Source organism: Myotis yumanensis, unplaced genomic scaffold (genome assembly GCF_028538775.1).
Source record: "Myotis yumanensis isolate MYYU_CA2020_CCGP unplaced genomic scaffold, mMyoYum1.0.hap1 SCAF_1, whole genome shotgun sequence".
Classification (NCBI taxonomy): Eukaryota; Metazoa; Chordata; class Mammalia; order Chiroptera; family Vespertilionidae; genus Myotis; species Myotis yumanensis.
Genome location: NW_027223752.1, coordinates 179,300,381 through 179,319,494, shown reverse-complemented (window position 1 = coordinate 179,319,494; position 19,114 = coordinate 179,300,381). Strand labels below are relative to the sequence as shown.

Below are 19,114 nucleotides of genomic sequence, written 5' to 3'. Positions count from 1 at the left end.
GCAGTGGGGATATAGGGGAAATCTGTACCGTCCACTCAATTTCAGTGTGAACCTAAAACTGCTTTAAATATTACAGTCTATTTAAAAATTCCACTGAGAATAAACATATAACTAAATTAAATGATTGTGAGAAACACAAATACGCAGCAGTCACCCGTATAAAGTGCAATCAAAAGAAACTTAATTGATGCAGAGAATATGTAACTTGAGGGGAGAAAGGTGATCTGGGAGACAACCCAAATGAGGCATGTACACCACACACGGGTTTCATAGTGTCCAAGAAAGAGGTATCCTATATAACAAAACCCTAATATGCAAATCGACCAAACGGTGGAATGACCAGCCGCTATGATGCACACTGACCACCAGGGGGCAGATGCTCAAAGCAGGAGCTGTTCCCTGGTGGTCAGTGACCTCCCACAGGGGGAGCGCTGCTCAGCCAGAAGCCCGGCTCATGGCTGGCAAGCACAGAGGTGGTGGCGGTTGCCTCTCCTGCCTCCACGACAGTGCTAAGGACCCCTCAGAGGATGTCCAACTGCAAGAGTGTGCAGGTTGGGCTGAGGGACACCCCTCCCCAGTGCACAAATGTCGTACACCAGGCCTCTAGGCCTATATAATAAAAGCCTAATATGCTAAGTGTCCAGTCATCCAGTTGGCCCATTCAACCATTCAAAGTGGATTATGCTAATGATATGCTAAGGCTGCTCAAATGCTCACTATGATGTGCACTGACCACCAAGGGGCAGACAGTCGACTGGTCGGCCAGTCACTATGACATGCACTGACCACCAGTAAGCAGACGCTCCAACTGGTAGGTTAGCTTGCTGCTGGGGTCCAGCCAATCAGGACTGAGCAAGATGGGCCGGACACGCTCTGGAGCCCTTCTGTGGTCCCTCCCTGGCTGGCCAATCTCCCGCATCCCTCCCTGGCCCCAATCGTGCACCAGTGGGGTCCCTCAGCCTGGCCTGCACCCTCTTGGAATCCAGGACCCCTCTGTGGATGTTGGAACTGGTTTCGGCCCGATCCCGCAGGCCAGGCCGAGGGACCTCACTGGTGTACAAATTCATGCACTGGGCCTCTAGTCATGCAATAAGCTGCTTGGAGCCAGTTAAAACAAAAACTTCAGCCTTAACAGGTTTGGCTCAGTAGATGGAGCGTTGGCCTGCGGACTGAAGGGTCCTGGGTACGATTCCGGTTGGGGGCATGTACCTTGGTTGTGGGCACATCCCCAGTAGGGGTTGTGCAGGAGGCAACTGATCGATGTCTCTCTCTCATTGATGTTTCTAACTCTCTATCCTTATCCCTTCCTCTCTGTCAAAAATCAATAAAATAAAAAACAAACAAAAAAAACCCTTCAAGTCAAGGTATTTTCCCTAATAACTCTATTGAACTTTTGTGGATTAACTCAATGTGACCCTCCCCACCCAGTGATCACAACTGGAGTTTCAGAACTTCAGAGACTAATTTCTCCAATCAAATTATATTAAAATGATATATTACTTTCCTGTATTTTACATTTAGGTCTAGGGGTGAGTTTGATCCTGATTAATTATAGGAATACATTTGAATAAACATCTTTCTATAATTATATATCTAATAAAGATGAGTCCTATTATACTGCCAGCCTTGGAAATATTTGTTTTTATAATAAACAGGAACATTAATGTGATTTTCAGTTTCTATTCTGTTTCAATAGTACAGCTTTAAAAAAATAGTATTCTTGTTTCATGGGTTTTACTTATACTTGAAGTAATTCCTTAAAATTCTAAAAAGTACAAAAAATTCTCACAAATGATAAATTTTTGTTACAAGTTATTATTATCTTGTTGCAAATAATGATGATTTTTAGAAATACAAACATATTCTTAGACAGAGAACATTAAAACGGGGATTTGCATGTCTTATTTATCATCCATCAATGCAAGTATACAGACATTTTACAAGATAAGGTATATGCTCTTTGATATACCTTTATAGGAACCAAGGCCTTAATACTAGCATTTGCTATTCTTATTAGAGGGAAAATTCATTAAATGCCAGCAACAGGAATTATTTTGTGGATCCCTCATTTAATTATATAACTAGCATTAAACAAAGTGGATAGTTCCTTAACTGATTCCAACTTGAATCTAAAGTTACTTAATTAATTCTAAAGAGTTTTCTCATCATCAAAAACAGCAATCATAATAAATAACAGTCAAAAATTGTAACTACCTCAGGGACTGTTGTGGGAACTGAATAAGATAATGCTTTCCTTGTGCTAAGCATAGCAACTTTAGACAGTGAAAGTTCAATAATTATTAATCGTTTTCAAATATTCTTGTTATTTGCAAGTTATATTTATAATGAACTATTGATTTTCACAGAGACTTATATTTTCCTAAAATTTCAAAACTTCTCCTTGCATATATTATAATGTAATTTTGTGATGGAGATCAGTGCCAGGAATAAGAATATACAATTTTAATTACAATAGGTCTGTGCAGAGCTTTTTCAACTAGAAGGATATAGCAAATATTCACAATGTGGTTGTTCTATCGTTAGTGCCTATCATACACAATTAATATCTTTATTTAATAACTTTTTTCCAATGAATTATGCTGTTTTTCAGTGATTAACTTTTATTGATGCACAGGGTAGAGTCATTTTATTGAAGTCATTATTTTTGTTTTGTACAGTGTGTCAGGTAGAAAAAGAAAGAGCAACTACAACACTGTTTAGTTTACTAGTAAGGCTGTGGAAATGTTTACATCAGATAAAGAACCTACTCTGGAAGGAGGCCACTTCATAAATATCATGCATTCTACTTTTCACATAACGTTCTGTCTGTCAAATTCAATCTTCCCATAGTTGGCTGCAAGTTTTATTTTTATATCTCATTTTGATGTATAACATATTTTTCTTAATTTCCTACAAATATTACTTTAATGTTTATGTCTGCCATACACAGTAACTCCAAAACCTTATTTAATAAAAATAGCCTCTAAAACCATTTTTTATTTATTTTGTGTGTTTTCATTTTCCTTGTTCATTTTGTTACCATTTTATACTGTTTCTAATGATCAGTTGCTCCAAAAAAAATGTGTTTTATTTACAGGGCACAGCTTATGGAAGTGCTCCTGTACCTTCTCGCAGGCAGCTATGTGAGTCTCTTCCCTTCAGCTCTGTGTTGTAAACATGACTGTGTTCCTGTGCTGTAGCATGGCATGCTGATCGAGACCAAATGCCCGGAGGTCAATATGCAATCCCTGTTGTATATTACCGACAGCCTGTTTCTAGCAAATGGTTCCTTTTGCCTCTTCCTTATCCGTTTGTCATTATCCAGCCCGTTTAGGAAAGCTGCATTGCAATGTTGCCCAGTGCATTGAGGCTTCCATAATGGCTCAAAGTCTGGGGCAGAGATAGAAGTGGCTCTTATTTAAGTTCATTTTTATTTAGCAACAGTGATAGTGCTTTCTCTGTCAACCGAGTCAGTAAGCGTTCTTAAATCATTACTTCTTTTACATACTTGTTCAGAGAGCTCTGATATCATATACAGCTGTGTTTTAGCCACCGTGAATGAGGCATCTTTTCTTGAAAAGGAAAAAAAAATCCATGAAAAGAAATCGTCTTTCTAGTGAATTTAAAGCAAAGTTGACTTTATAACCACCATAGTTTATCCCCAAGTCATAATATTCAGAAAAGATGAAAATAATAATTTTTATATATAAATCTGAGGTATTACAACCTTACTCAGCTGTATTATAAATATATACACTTTGCCGGAGAATCAGATACATGCATTTTAGCTCAGGAGAATACCCTGAACTTTTTTCAGTGAGGGATGTACGTGTAAATTTAAGATGTGGAATCTCCAAAGTGCCAACAGACTTTGAGAAGGAGCTTTTTCATTGCCCATTCCATTCGTGTCTTTCCTTTTTCCCACACCAGCATCCATCAGAAAATCATGGTTGTTTGCTTCCATTATAGACTGCTACAGCAGTACACCACGTGGACCTAATTGCCGTGCTCAGCAATAAATGCCAAATAGATTCATCTTAATATGATGTTAAAGGTGATTCGAAGGTGCAGTTCTGTCTCATAATGCCTTTCCTCACTGTCGGCAGAAGAAACACATGATTTGGCGACATTCACTGAGGAGGATTTGTGAATCAATTTTTTTAAAATGAAGTACTTTGCACCATTATAAAGCTGGCCAAACAACAAACAAAACTATGCACTGTACTCTCTTCTTTTTCATGAAAGGATGGTCAAAATTTAAATTCTTATGATTGAAGTTGTGGCAGAAAGAACTGCTAATGTGAATAGAAGATGGGAGTTAGATATATTAAATATTCCCCCCAAATTAAATAATCACTAGCAGGTCTCAAATTGCCCCTTGTTGTTATTTCCTTTTACCTGTTTCTCAATTATCTAACTTTCTAAAGTATACTAAAGCTACGGCATCTTTTATGTAGATATTGGTGCAGTATTAACTGACAAAAAATGAAAACTATAGCAGGAATTTCAATGAGATAAAAAAAATTATTTACCACTTCTTAAAGTAAAAAGTTATTGATGTGCATATAAGTGATGTTACTGAAGATAAAATAATATCTATTGTTTTGGAATAGAGAAATTATTGCTACTAGAACATTTTGGAAATGTAAATTCATAATAGGTGCTGTGAAATCATGAGTGGAAATATAAAGGTTATGGAAGTGTAACCTTCAATTTGGATTAAACTTATTTCTTACTTTCGGAAAATTAAACTGTATAATATGAAAATAATAGTAGATATTTGAGAGTTCCAATTATTATTTCTGGTTACATAAGGATTAATCTTACTAAAAGCAGAAAGAAAAATAAGATGATGGATGGATTCTCTTAATCTGAGGAACCAAAATTGAAGTGTATCCTGTTCCTCAGAATATAAGACCATAAACAGGATATTGCATTTCTAAACATGTGGACTTGGAAATAGTAAGCTTATAAGACTTGAATTTGGAATGCTAATTATTACATTTTCTTTTGGTCAAGTACAAGTCTTAGAATCTCTGAATTACATATTAGTTGAGACTTCTTAAATATTTGTAATCATGGGTCTTATAAAAATATGATATTAAAATAGTGAATATTTTATTCTGTATACAAACATGAGAATATTGATATCATCTTCATTCCTACCCTATTCTATAAAACTAACACATATATAGATATCTTACAGTTGATTTTGGTTTGTAGTATTTATATTTATGACTGTTGGAAAGCAGTGATTAATACTTTCTTGAGGTTAAAATTAACTAAAATTTTACTCTTTTATGTTGTATTCAGTATTAAGAACTTATTTGTTTTATGGCTATCACTTTAGCTATTTCAAAAGTATATCCAATTTAACAAATTTATTTTGGTGACAACCCAAAACAAAATCTAGCAACAAAGAGAGATTGATTAAATGGTGAAGTAATTAAAAGGGCTCATCCATATGAAGCAACTCCTCATCCATTAAAGTTTTATGATGAGATTGCAGTCATTCTGTCACATCCTCATAATTCATTTTTAATTTTAGTTCTCTTGCTATTTCCATCTTACCTGTAGTTACTTTTTACACTGAAGTCTTGACCACCTCAAAATCATCCAATTAACTTTTTCAAAGTTCCTATTAATGTTGATAGCCTGACCTCTTGACATGAATCACAAATGTTCTTTATGGCATCTAGAAGGATGAACCCTTTCCAGTAGATTTTCAATTTACTTTCCCAGATCCATCAGAGGAATCCCTATCTATGGCAGCAATAGCCTTATAATATGTATTTCTTCAGTAATAAGACTTGAAAGTCAAAATTGCTCCTTGACTTATGGGCTTCAGAATGGCTCTTTGTTAGAAGGCATGAAAATAACATTAATCTCATTGTACATCTCCGTCAGAGCTCTTGAGTGACCAGGTACATTGTGAATGAGCAGTAATATTTTGAGAGGAATTTGTTTTTTCCCCCTGAGTATTAAGACACAACAGTGAGCATAAAATGTTCTGTTAAGTCTGTTATAAGTAGATGTGTTGTCATCCAGGCTTTGTCATTCCAATTATAGAGCACAGATAGAGTGGATGCAGCATAATTTATAAGAGCTCCAGGATTTTCACAATGGTTAATGAGTATTGGCTTTAACATAAAATCACCAGATGCATTAGCCTCTAACAAGAGAGTCAGCCTGTTCTTTAAAGCTTTGAAGCCCAGCGTTGACTTTGCTCTACTTAGGAAAGTCCTAAAAGACATCGTATCCCAATATAAGGTTGTTTCATCTATGTTGAAAACCTGTTTAGTGTAGTTACCTTCATTAATTATCTCACACAGGTCTTCTGGATAACTTGCTATAGCTTTTAGCTCAACACTTGTTGCTTCACTTGCACTTTTATGTTACAGAGATGACTTCTTTTCTTAAAACTTGTGAACCAATTTCTGGTAGCTTTAAACTTTTTTCAGCTGTGTCCTTATCTGTCTTAGCCTTCAAAGAATTGAAGAGGCTTAGGGCCATGCTCTGGATTAGATTTTGGTTTAATGAAATGTTGTAGCTGGTTTGATCTTCTATCCAGACCACTAAAACTGTCTGAATTTCAGCAATTACCCTGTTAGACTTTCTTATCATTTGTGTTCACTTAAGTAGCACCTTTAATTTTCTTTAAGAACTTTTCCTTTCCATTCCCAGCTTGGCTAACTATTTGGCGCAAGAGGCCTAGCTTGGCTTTTCTCTTGCCTCCCACACTAAGCTTAATCACTTTTAGCTTTTTACTTTAAGTGAGAGACATGTGACTATTTCTTTTACTTGAAAACTGGGAGACTATTGTAAAGTTATCATTTGACATAATTTTTATATTGTTGTGTCTCAGGGAATAGGAAGGCCCAGGGTAAGGGAGACTGGTGAATTGCCAACTGGTAAACAATAGGAATACACACAGCATTTATTGGTGAAGAATTCCATCTTAGGCAACCTACTGAATGGTAGAAGATATTTACAAGTGATATATCCAAAAAAGGGTTAATATCACAAATATATAAAATTTAACACCAAGGAAACAAATAATCCAACTAAAAAATGAGCTAAACCCCTAAATAGACATTCACCAAGAAAACATACAGATGTCCAACAGACATATGGAAGGTAATCAACATCACTAGTCATCAGGGAAATGCAAATCAAAATGACAAAGAGATTCCACTTCACACCTGTCAGAATGGTTGTCATAAAAAAATCAACAAATGAGTGTTGGCAAGGATGTGGATAAAATACAACCTTCATGCACTTTTGTTGTGATTTTAAACTGGTGCAGCTACAGTGAAAAACAGTACGGAGAGTTCTCAAAAATTCAAATTAAAATTCAACCCAGCAATAACACTGGTTATTTATCTGTAAAAACAGAAACAATGATTTGGAAAGCTATATGCACCCCTATGTTCATTGCAACATTATTTACAATAGCTAAGATATGAAAGCAACATAGGTATCCATTGATAGATGAGTGGATAAAGAAGATGTCATATATCTATGTATATACACAATCAAATGTTAGTGACAAAAATAGAATAAAATTCTATTTTTGCCACAATATGCATGGGCCTAGATCAGTGATGGCGAACCTTTTGAGCTCAGCGTGTCAACATTTTGAAAAACCCTAACTTAACTCTGGTGCCGTGTCACATATAGAAATTTTTTGATCTTTGCAACCATAGTAAAACAAATACTTATATTTTTGATATTTATTTTATATATTTAAATGTCATTTAACAAAGAAAAATCAACCAAAAAAAATGAGTTTGCGTGTCACCTCTGACACACGTGTCATAGGTTCGCCATCACCGGCCTAGAGGGTATTATGCTAAGTAAAATGAATCAGAAAAAGAAGAATTACATTGTAAATATGTACCACATCTTTATCCAATCATCTACTGAAGGACTGTTCTGTTGTTTTCATGTCATGGCCACCATGATTAATGCTGCAATGAACAGAGGGGTGCATATAGAAACATGAAATACTGCCATTTGCGACATCAAGGATGGACCTTGAGAATATTATGCTAAGCGAAATATGTCAGACAGAAAATGTCAAGAACCTTCTGATTTCATTCATATGTGGGATATAAAACTGAAAGCAATAAATGAACAAATAAGAAAAACAAAAACAAAAACTCATAGACTCAGACAACAGTATCTTGGTTACCAGAGGGAAGGGAGGTGGGGAGATTCTATAGGGGGTCAACTATATGGTGATTGAAAAAGAATTCACTTGTCTCTTCAATAAATGGTGTTGGGAAAATTGGACAGATATATGCAAGAAAATGAAACTAGACCACCAACTTACACCATACACAAGAATAAACTCAAAATGGATAAAGGACTTAAATGTACGACAGGAAACCATAAAAATTCTAGAAGAATACAAAGGCAACAAAATCTCAGACATATGCCAAAGCAATTTCTTCACTGATACAGCTCCTAGGGCAGTTGAAACTAAAGAGAAAATGAACAAATGGGACTACATCAAAATAAAAAGCTTCTGCACAGCAAAAGAAACCATCAACAAAACAACAAGAAAACCCACTTCGTGGGAAAACATATTTGCCAACGTCATATCTGATAAGGGCTTAATCTCCAAAATTTATAGGGAACTCATACAACTTAACAAAAAGAAGATAAACAATCCAATCAAAAAATGGGCAAAGGATCTAAATAGACACCTTTCAAAAGAGGACATTCAGAAAGCCAAGAGACATATGAAAACATGCTCAAAGTCACTAATCATCCGAGAGATGCAAATCAAAACAACAATGAGGTACCATCTCACACCTGTCAGAATGACCATCATCAACAAATCAACAAATGACAATTGCTGGAGAGATTGTGGAGAAAAAGGAACACTTGTGCACTGCTGGTGGGAATGCAGACTGGTGCAGCCACTATGGAAGGCAGTATGGAGGTTCCTCAAAAAATTGGAAATGGAACTCCCATTTGACCCTGTGATCCCACTTCTAGGAATATATCCCAAGAAACCAGAATCACCAATCAGAAAGGATATATGCACCCCTATGTTCATAGCAGCATAATTCACCATAGCTAAGATCTGGAAACAGCCTAAGTGCCCATCAGTAGATGAATGGATTAGAAAGCTGTGGTACATCTACACGATGGAATACTATGCTGCTGTTAAAAAGAAGGAACTCTTACCATTTGCAACAGCATGGATGGAACTGGAGAGCATTATGCTAAGTGAAACAAGCCAGTCAATGAAGGAAAAATACCACATGATCTCACTCATTCATGGATAATAAAGACCATTACAAACTTTTGAACAATAATAGATACAGAGGCAGAGCTGCCTCAAACTGATTGTCAAACTGCAGTGGGAAGGCCAGGGAGGGTTGGGGGGGAGGAGGGAGGGGATTAAGAGATCAACCGAAGGACTTGTATGCATCCATATAAGCATAACTAATGGACATAAGACACTGGGGGGTAAGGGAGGGCAGGGGTTTGTCAAGGGCGGGGGGGAAAAAAAGGACACTTATGTAATACCCTTTGTAATACTTTTAGCGAAAAAAAAAAAAAAGAATTCACTTTAGGTGGTGGACACACAATACAATATATAGAGGATGTACTAGTATTAAAGAATTTACTCTTGAAACCTTTATAATTTTATTAACCAATATATCACTCTAACAAATTTTAATTTAAAAAATCGAACAGAAGGACAAATACTGTATGATTTTATCTATATGTGGAATCTGAAAACAGAACAAAACAAATGAATAAACAAAACAAGATAGAAACAAATCCATTGATACAAAGAACCTCTGATGGTTGCCTAAGGGGAGGGGGTGAAGGGATGGTTGGAAAGAAAAAGAAAAGAGCCTTCTCATGCTAATAGCAAACTCATGGATTCTAATTTTTAAAAAAGATAACTATCTTATTTGGATGCAATTGTTGTGCTCCAAAACAATTGCTATAATAACACCAAATATCACAGATTACCATAAAATATGATAGTAATTAAATGTTTGAAATACTGCGGGAATTATCAAAAATTGACACAGAGACACAAAGTGAGCAAATGTTGTTGGAAAAATAAAGCCTATTGACTTAATGCCTGTTGCCAGAAAATTTCAATTTGTAAAAAAAAAATGCAATATCTTTGAAGAGCAATAAAGTTAAGTGCAGTAAAACAAGGTATGCCCTATATCTAACTTAGCTGTGCCATCCTCAGGTAGTGGAATATCAACATAACTGAAATGATTACACATGAAAATGATGCTCCTTTCTTATTCAGAATCATCAGATAGGAGTTACCATTATAACACACATAAACTGAGGTTATATATTTAAAACAGGGCATAAACATAAAAACATACATATTTTGTTTAATAGTTTAAGGGATTATCCTAAAAATAAAGGGGAATTATTTTTGCTACACATGATTAAATGTTTCTATAGGATTTTTCACAATGTATTTCAATCTATTCTTGAAAATATAAAATTATTCTATGCAATACCAATTTTTATTCATATGTCAAAAATTTAATATTATCTATTCTTCAAAGTATGCTTTTCTCTCATTTGTTTTAACTTACCTCCCTCATTTTCAATCAAGTTTTTTCCTTCTGTTTAGAACTAAAGAGCAATTTTTAAATTGATTAATTCAGCAAGTGGTAAAGAACAATAAATTCAAGAAGAAAGAAATGATAGTAAGATTTTTATTCACAATATTTATTTCAAAGTCAGAAGGAATAATTTTAAGATGGGCTATCTTCAGAAGAATAGATCTTTCTAACTATTTTTTTCACTGTTCGTTCTAATTTATTTCCTTTTGGGTTTATCAGTTTATTTAATGTTATCCCCCCTCCTTTTTTTATTCTCTATTATTCCACACAACATCTTTGCATTATTCATTATCTTACTTTAGACATAACTTTGATTTAACTTTTCTTCATTGTTTTCTGTGCTTAGAAGCAATAAAGGAACAGGCTTCAACATTAGTGAGAACTAATAGACCTTTTTTTTAAAACCTGTATTTGATCACTGTCTTTGAAAAGATACCTTTAGAAGCCATGCCTGGTAGGGTTGCTTTAAACCTTACATGAGTAAAGTAATGCTTATGTGGCTCTGCATGCCCAGGGAACAAAGGAAGTGAATCATGTCTATAAGTTCACAGTTAAATGTGCATATGTATCTAGGATTAAGGAAATCCCATTCTTCAAAAGAGAAGTTTCAGTTAGAAAGACAATAACAAGGAAAAATTTTAAATGACATGATGAAATCATCAATATACCACTAATAAAAGACAAGCTAATGCAATAGATTGTTAGGAAGTGGAAAAGGTACAAAAGAAGAATGTAATCTATGTTGTAATCCTCTGGAATGAAAATTCTAAATATTCTCTTTATTTGAGACCAAAGTAAGGGTTTTTACATCTAATTGAGCTTTTAGTTTTAAGCAACTAAAAAGTAAAAGTTATGTTCTGTTTCAATAAAAAAATATAGAAGGCATTACCTTTGATGTGTAGACAATAGTGATTATCATTCTCAGCTACTGAATATATTTAGGTAATGAGAATATGTTATAACCATATGTAGATGTTCTGGTTTTAGCTTGGGATATAGAAAACTGCAGAGCCTTATTCCTACCCTTTTAATAACAAAAACATATAGAGAAAATATACATTTGCAACTTCTCTTAAATCACCAGAGAAGGAAAGTCAAGGCCAACCAGCTAGCCTGAGCAAGAAGTGAAAAGGTAAGTATATAGCAAGGAGAGACCAGATGTAGCAGACACAGGTAAACAACAGTAAGACTTCTGTTAAATTCTAGTTAACCACCTGGTAAGGGTCAAATGTGGGCTAGCAAGAGAATATCAATATAGTGAGAATTTGCTCCCACTTTTAGGCTCTTCTCTACAGTCCACAGTGGATAATCACATAAAATTACTGGCAAAACCCCTGATAAAGTGACCCTTGAGTGAAAAGTCTAAGGAAGAGAACATTAATCACTGTTGGAAAGGTACATACAGAACAGAAGCCTAAAGTACAGAGGGGAATGCACCCCATACTGGTGAAAACCCATTGTGGCTGAGGGGAGGGAACAGAAAAGATCCTTTATTCATGGGACAGTGATAGGAATACATGATGGGTCCAGAACTACTGGGAGAGGAGAAAGCCAAGCACTGAAGGCCCAGGGACACAGATGGTAAGATCACTAATGACATATAAAGGAAAGTCTAGATTAAGGCAACATATTAAGTATGTTAGTAAATATAATTTAGATTTTGTAATTGGAACCCATTGATATTATGGATTTTGAGGATTAATTTAATTTTATCTGTTATGACTCAGTTTAAAAGTTTCCAAGTTGCCATATAAAATTATAAATGGTCCCAGAGATTATCTATTCCAATCCATATATATCACAAATAAATCCTTGAAAGATAATATGATTTATTCAGAGTTCAAAGCTTAGTGACAAAACCAGGCTTCTATCCATTTTTCCTATTTCTTTTTCCAAGGTTCTTTTCTTTAATATTTCTATCAAGGCATCATGTCTCCCCACCCCCTGCCCCCCCAAAAGCTATGGAAAGTATTCCTCTTTCTGTCACATTAGGAGTTGATGCCCAAGTAATTCTGGAAGGTTGAATATAAGTGAGACAGTTGAAGAATGTGAGCAGAACAAGTCCAGGAGGATGGAGCAACATGTGGGGAGGTATGGCCGGGGGCCAGAACACAGCTTCTTTGAGCAGCTGTACGTAGCTCATAGGGCTGAAGGATCAGGCACTTGTGCAATTGAAGTATTTCTTTGCAGTGTTGGAAAGTGTTAGTTTTTCAATTAGAGGTCAAATTAAATTCACAAGTGCACCGGTGGGGTTCCATACCCTCTTGCACTCCGGGACCCCTCGGGGGATGTTGGAGAGTGTTTTGGCCTGATCCCCACAGGCCAGGCTGAGGGACCCCTCTGGTGCATGAATCAGGCCTCTAATATGCATATAAGATCTTTGGTTAATCTCTTCCCGTCCTTCCCCTTTCCCCTCCCCACTTCCCTCTGAGATTCATCAGTCTGTTCCATATTTCCATGCCTGTGGTTTCTGGTCCTGCATTAAGTGCTTCCCCCTGGTGGTCAGTGCATATTTTAGCTACCGGTCTGACGGTCTAATGGTTGACTGGCTGGCTGGTTGCTTAGGCTTTTATATATATATAAATAGTGTTAGATTCCTCAAATGACCTGTGAAGTATTTTAATTTCCTCACTTCAGTTATGAAATGTGACAAGTATTATAATGATCTAATTTTTATGCCAAAGAATTAAAGTAATTATATATGAATATGGTTCAAAATTGTTTTTATTTGTTTTTGCTTCTAAAAAAAGAGCAAATAGACTAACATTTAACTCTTTTAGCAAAAGTCAGGAAATTCCATTTTGAATTTTCCTCTGAGTACTAAATATATTACTTGGATCTTCAGGGGAAAAATTATAATCACAATTTTACAAAAATATTAGTAAATATAATTTTTGATAATTTTAAATATCAATTAAATAAAATGAGTTCATTTGTTGTCACACACATAATCTCAGGGTGTGTGTTTGGTTTTCTTTAGTCCACTAAGAATCTTATTGTAAAAACCCTACATTTGTACTCAAATGGCTGTGTTGGCCTAAAAAGGGGTGTAAAATAAATCCTTTATCCTGTTCTCTTGAAGACATGTGACTCATTTTGTTCATAGCATGTTGATCAGGTGCATTGCCAAGCCCTTAAAAATAAAAACATATATTCTATATAAGGACATAATGAAATATCCTCCAAGAGAAATAAACATTTGAAATTATGATTGGTTTCTGAAAATTGAAATCAATACATAATAGATATGGGTGTATATATGCAAATTCCCTTAAACTGGAAAAATCTGGCATGACCCTTAAAATGTGGCTGTATTTAATTCAATATATTAAATCTAAGGAAAGCAGACATCATCAATCATAAGTGGAGGGTTTGGTAATGATTAAAACAAACAAAAAAACAAAAAATAGTCCACAGATCAAGCATTCAAGAGCCCCTTCATGCACAATACAGGAAACACTTGAATGTTGATCCCTGTGGAAGGTATAATTGATAGGAGAAATGGAAACCTCAGTCAGCTTAGTTCAATGCTTAAGCATTTCTTGTCTCTATTATTCCATGCTCCTCATACACCTTCGTATTTGGATCCGTGAGCTGCTTTCCACAGGGTATCTACAGAGAGAACATACAGCTAGGGTCTGGTGGCCCTAAGGACCTGGTTTCCTTAGCAGTAACAATTGAAATTGGAAATCCTTAAATTGACATTGGCTTTTACAAAACTTTCACATAAATGTTGTTCAGATGAATCTGTCCGTAAGAAAACAATTCATTCTTGGTCTCTTTTCAAACCTGAGAGACTAAAGGTACAATTTGAGGTGACTAAAAATGCATTGAGGAATGGTTTCCTGGGAGACCCCCAGAGGAAACCTTCCCCAGGGGCCCTTCTGTCCACCTCTTCACTCCTTGTAGCCCTTGCTGAACTGGCTAGGTCTCATTAGAACAATGTTGGAAACATTATAAATATGTTTTTCTTAATGCCTGGTTTATTGGGCTTTAATAGTATTTGAAAAAGTTGCTAAACACAATAAATTTATAGAACCCACTTGCCTGAGAAACTTATGATTAAGCTCTAGTCAACAGGTTGAGGTACACCTGTATATTATGTAAGGAACCTTTGCCTGTGCTCACATCAGCAGCACATATACTAAAACTGGAATGACACAGAGATTAGGATGTCCTGCACAAGGATGACATGCAAATCCATGAGGCATTCCATCATTTTTATTGAGTTAAGTTTACATGGTGATAGATGATTACTAGAATTAGTGGGGTGATCATATCGTAAGGTAGAAAAATGTCCCCATATTGTATACCTGAAATTAATATAACCAATATATGATTCTATACCACCTAAATTTTTTTTACAAAGAATATTTGCCTAGGGTATCATTTTTATCTATGAAATATCAATTAGTAACTGAAACTAATAGGGTATTATTTTAATTTAATTGTTAACTGCTTTTGTTTCAATTTACATGGAAAAGAAAAAAATCATTTGTTATAAATAAATATTCATTGGACATTGATATTTATTTTATAAAAAGTTGCCGATCAGAATTTATTCAATGCATACTCAGGTGGAGTTCTGAGTTTTGTAGACTTGTCTCTTTAAAATTGTGTTTTCTGCAATACAGTTTTGGTAGAAAATGTGATATACAGTCAGCTTTTTTGGCCAAACTTTTATTTACTATTAACAAGAACATGTGTCCTTGCTCACACATAGAAGAATATCCAAAACAGGCAAAACATTAAAAATAATGTGGGGCCAGGCTGTTGAGACTTAACACTTATTAAAATTGCATTTTTTTTAATTTCTAAAAATGTGAAATATGATTATTCTTCAAATTATAGGCTATAAAAGGTTTTCTCTGGCCCTTTAGGAGTTGAATTTAGACAAAGTCCTTTCCCTTGTTTTTCATTCTTCCTTTGCACTTCATGTTGAGGTCAATGTGGAAGGGTCAAGAAGGCAAGTGGCTCTAGCTGGTTTGGTTCAGTGGGTAGAGCCTGCTCTGTGGAGTGAAGGGTCTAGGGTTCGAATCTGGGCAAGGGTATGTACCTCGCTTGCAGGCTCCTCCCCAGACCAGGCCCTGGTCAGGGCACGTGCAGAAGGCAACCAATCGATGTGTTTCTCTCACATTGATTTTTAAACCTCAACTCTCACATCAATGTTGCTCTCATTCACTCTCTCTCTTCCATTCTCTAAAAATCAATGGGAAAAATATCCTTGGGTGAGGTTTAAAAAAAAAAAAAAAGGCAAGTGTTCAGGGAAAATGATGAAACTTGTTTACCTGACTTACTGATGTTTCAAGAGATTCAAAAGTGCTGTGTAAATCCTTAATAACTAATATTCACTGTATTTAATTAAATTTTCTCATTATGGTGGTTTCTAAATCATCAGCAATATAGGAAATAAACATAAAAATTGCCTCGTAATGAATTGTAGTTTATGTAAGCACGAATTATATTTATACTCTTTGCTAAAGCAAGCACATTTTATCTCTTTTTTTTTTTTTTTTTAATGGAGGCACGTGTTGTGGGCGGGGGCTGTGCGCTCCTCCTCGCCCAGCCCCCGCCCACTCTAAGGCAAGCACATTTGAGATACCTTGCCTTGAAAAATCCTAGTAGAGACTGCTCCTGAGTGGTTGTTAAAAGGGGAACCAATATCTGAGTGCTGCTGGATATCAGAATCAGGTTAAGTGGTTGAAGGTTATCTCATTTAACTTTCTTAACAGATCTGAAATAATAGTCCTTAGCCTCATTTTTAAATGAGAAATGTAACTCTTTTAGTGACTGAATGCTGGCATTAGTTCCCTAGGACTGCTGTGACAAATTGTCCCAGATGTTGGGGGTCAGAAGTCGGAAATCAAGGTATCAGCAGGGTTGGTTTCCTCTGGAGGCCCAGAGCTAGCCTCCCCAGGCCTGTCAGCAACTCTTGGTGTTGTGGACTCTACTCCAATCCCATTTTCATTCTCACATGGCCTTCCTCTGTTCGCACCTCTGTCTTTTTTCTGTTTCTTATAAGGATATAGGCCCACTCTAACTCCAAGAGGATGTTATCTATCCTCAAGATTATTAACTTAATTACATCTGTAAAGGCCCTATTTCCAAGTAGGTCACCCAATGAACAGGGGTTACCACTTGGAAATACATTTGGAGGATGACTATTCAGCTTACTTCAACATGCATGGAGCCAGGATTCAAATTCTGTGTTTTTCTTTTTCTGACTTCGGAGGACCAGTGCTTTTCATTGCTCTACACCCACTCAATAATATAGCCGTTTCCATATTAGGCACAAGATGATACTCTTAATAAGATGACTTAAAACACAGTCCCTGCTTTTGACTTGCTTACACACTAGCAAAATATGACTGGCTCTTTAATTTCCAAGTAACTAACAATGTCATCTCACTGTAATTACAGAGAGTAAAATATAATTTAAGCCGAAACCGGTTTGGCTCAGTGGATAGAGCGTCGGCCTGCGGACTGAAAGGTCCCAGGTTCGATTCCGGTCAAGGGCATGTGCCTGGGTTGCGGGCACATCCCCAGTGGGAGATGTGCAGGAGGCAGCTGATCGATGTTTCTCTCCCATCGATGTTTCTGACTATCTATCTCTCTCCCTTCCTCTCTGTAAAAAATCAATAAAATATATTTTAAAAAATATATATATATATAATTTAAACTGCCTAGTAAAATTTATGATCATATATTACCCCTTAAGTATATTATCTGTATTGTTTAGACTTTAGGAACAAGCAGAGTGAGAACATTCAATTAGGTACAGTGGATACTAATTATTATATGAATTAAATAGCACTTTTAAATTTTTTACTGTATCAGAAAGTTAAATAGATAAATATAAAGAAAATTAATTTTTAAGGAAATATTAAATTTTTCATAGGAATTATAAAATATTAACTCTTATTAAATAAACTCTAAAACCAATATAAAGATTTTGAGTATGAAAACTTATTAGACATAGAGAAAATTATTCTGTGATGTTGGCGTTTCTTTCTGAAGGAATGAATTACTGGATTCTGTGAAATTAAATATTTTAAAATATTAGAATACCAATTATATTATTTTATGAAGAGCATCAACACAACACATATTTAGAAAAAATAGTTTCCTAGAAGTTATAAAAATGCATTTATCTTCATAAATATTGTATACAATGAGAAATCTCTAGGTTTGTTTTTTCTTCTTGATACTGAGGTTTTCAGTATTTTCGGGAAGGGTGGCTTATAAATGATACTGTGTTACAGTTATCCTACCTGTTCTTGGGTTTTAAGTGTTATAGGATGAATTAGTCAGCCTGCATTTTTATATCCATCACAATAATTACATTTGATCCTCGAACAACAAAAGGTTAGGAGTACTAACTCCATGCAAAGTTTCGTGCATAACTTTTGACTCTACCAAAATGTAACTACTGTTGACTGGAAACCTTACCTATAACATAAATAGTAAATTAGAAATTATTTGGTATATTATATCCTATATAATAAAAACCTAACATGCTAAGTGTCCTGTCTACCATTCAACCAATCAAAGTGTAATATGCTTATGATATGCTAAGGCCTCTCCACCGCTCTCTATGATGTAAACTGACCACCAGGGGGCAGACACTCTACTGGTAGGTTAGCTTGCTGCTGGGGTCTGTCCAATTGGAACTGAGGAAGATGGGCCAGACATGCCCTGGAGTCCTCCCACAATCCCTCCCTGGCTGCCCAACCTCCTATATCCCTCCCTGGCCAGCTGGCCCCGATTGGCCCCAAGCGGGACTGGGCAAGATGGAGCCAGACATGCCCTGGAGCCCTTCTGTGGTCCCTTACCAACCCTGATCGTGCACCAGTGGGGTCCCTTGGCCTGGCCTGCACCCTCTCACAATCCGGGACCTCTCAGAAGATGTCAGAAAGCCGGTATCAGCCTGATCACACAGGCCGGGAAGAAGGACTCCACTGGTGCACGAATTCATGCACCTGGCCTCTAGTATATTACATAATATATTTTAATAAAGTTGGCTAGAGGATAGAAAATGTTATTAAGAAAACTTTAAGGAAGAAAAAATACATTTAGAGTACTCTGCTGTATATATTGATATCATAAGTTTACTTTGCTTACAAGATGTATCATGTCAGTACCCACATCAGTATTGTCTTATATGACTGAAAACACTGTAGATGTTATATGTGTTACTAATATTAGACATAAAAAATGGGAAAATAATGTGAAAAATAAATTCATATTTATTACAGGTATAACGATCCTTGCAGTGCTAACAAAGGAATAGCAATATGATTGCTTTATGGTAGTCTAATGGAATCTGTTGCTTCACAGCAGTAAGGAAATCTCCAAAATGTTTCCATTATATTTATTGAAAAGATCTGTGTATAAGTGGACCCACACAGTACCAACCCATGTTGTTCAATAGCATGCTTTAAACAAATGACTTTTAAAGCAAACTATTGAATGTTTCATGTTAGGATATT

The 19,114-nt window shown here is 35.8% G+C and overlaps 1 protein-coding gene and 1 non-coding gene across 3 annotated transcripts in view; both read left to right on the top strand.

The window, feature by feature from the left end:
- The window catches only part of CCSER1 (coiled-coil serine rich protein 1), a 1,176,231-nt gene that overhangs the window by 932,324 nt on the left and 224,793 nt on the right, over positions 1-19,114 (top strand). The window lies entirely within an intron of this gene.
- On the top strand, positions 14,746-14,847 carry LOC139000302 (U6 spliceosomal RNA). Its single transcript, XR_011469558.1, has one exon. It is a non-coding gene; the product is annotated as a U6 spliceosomal RNA (small nuclear RNA).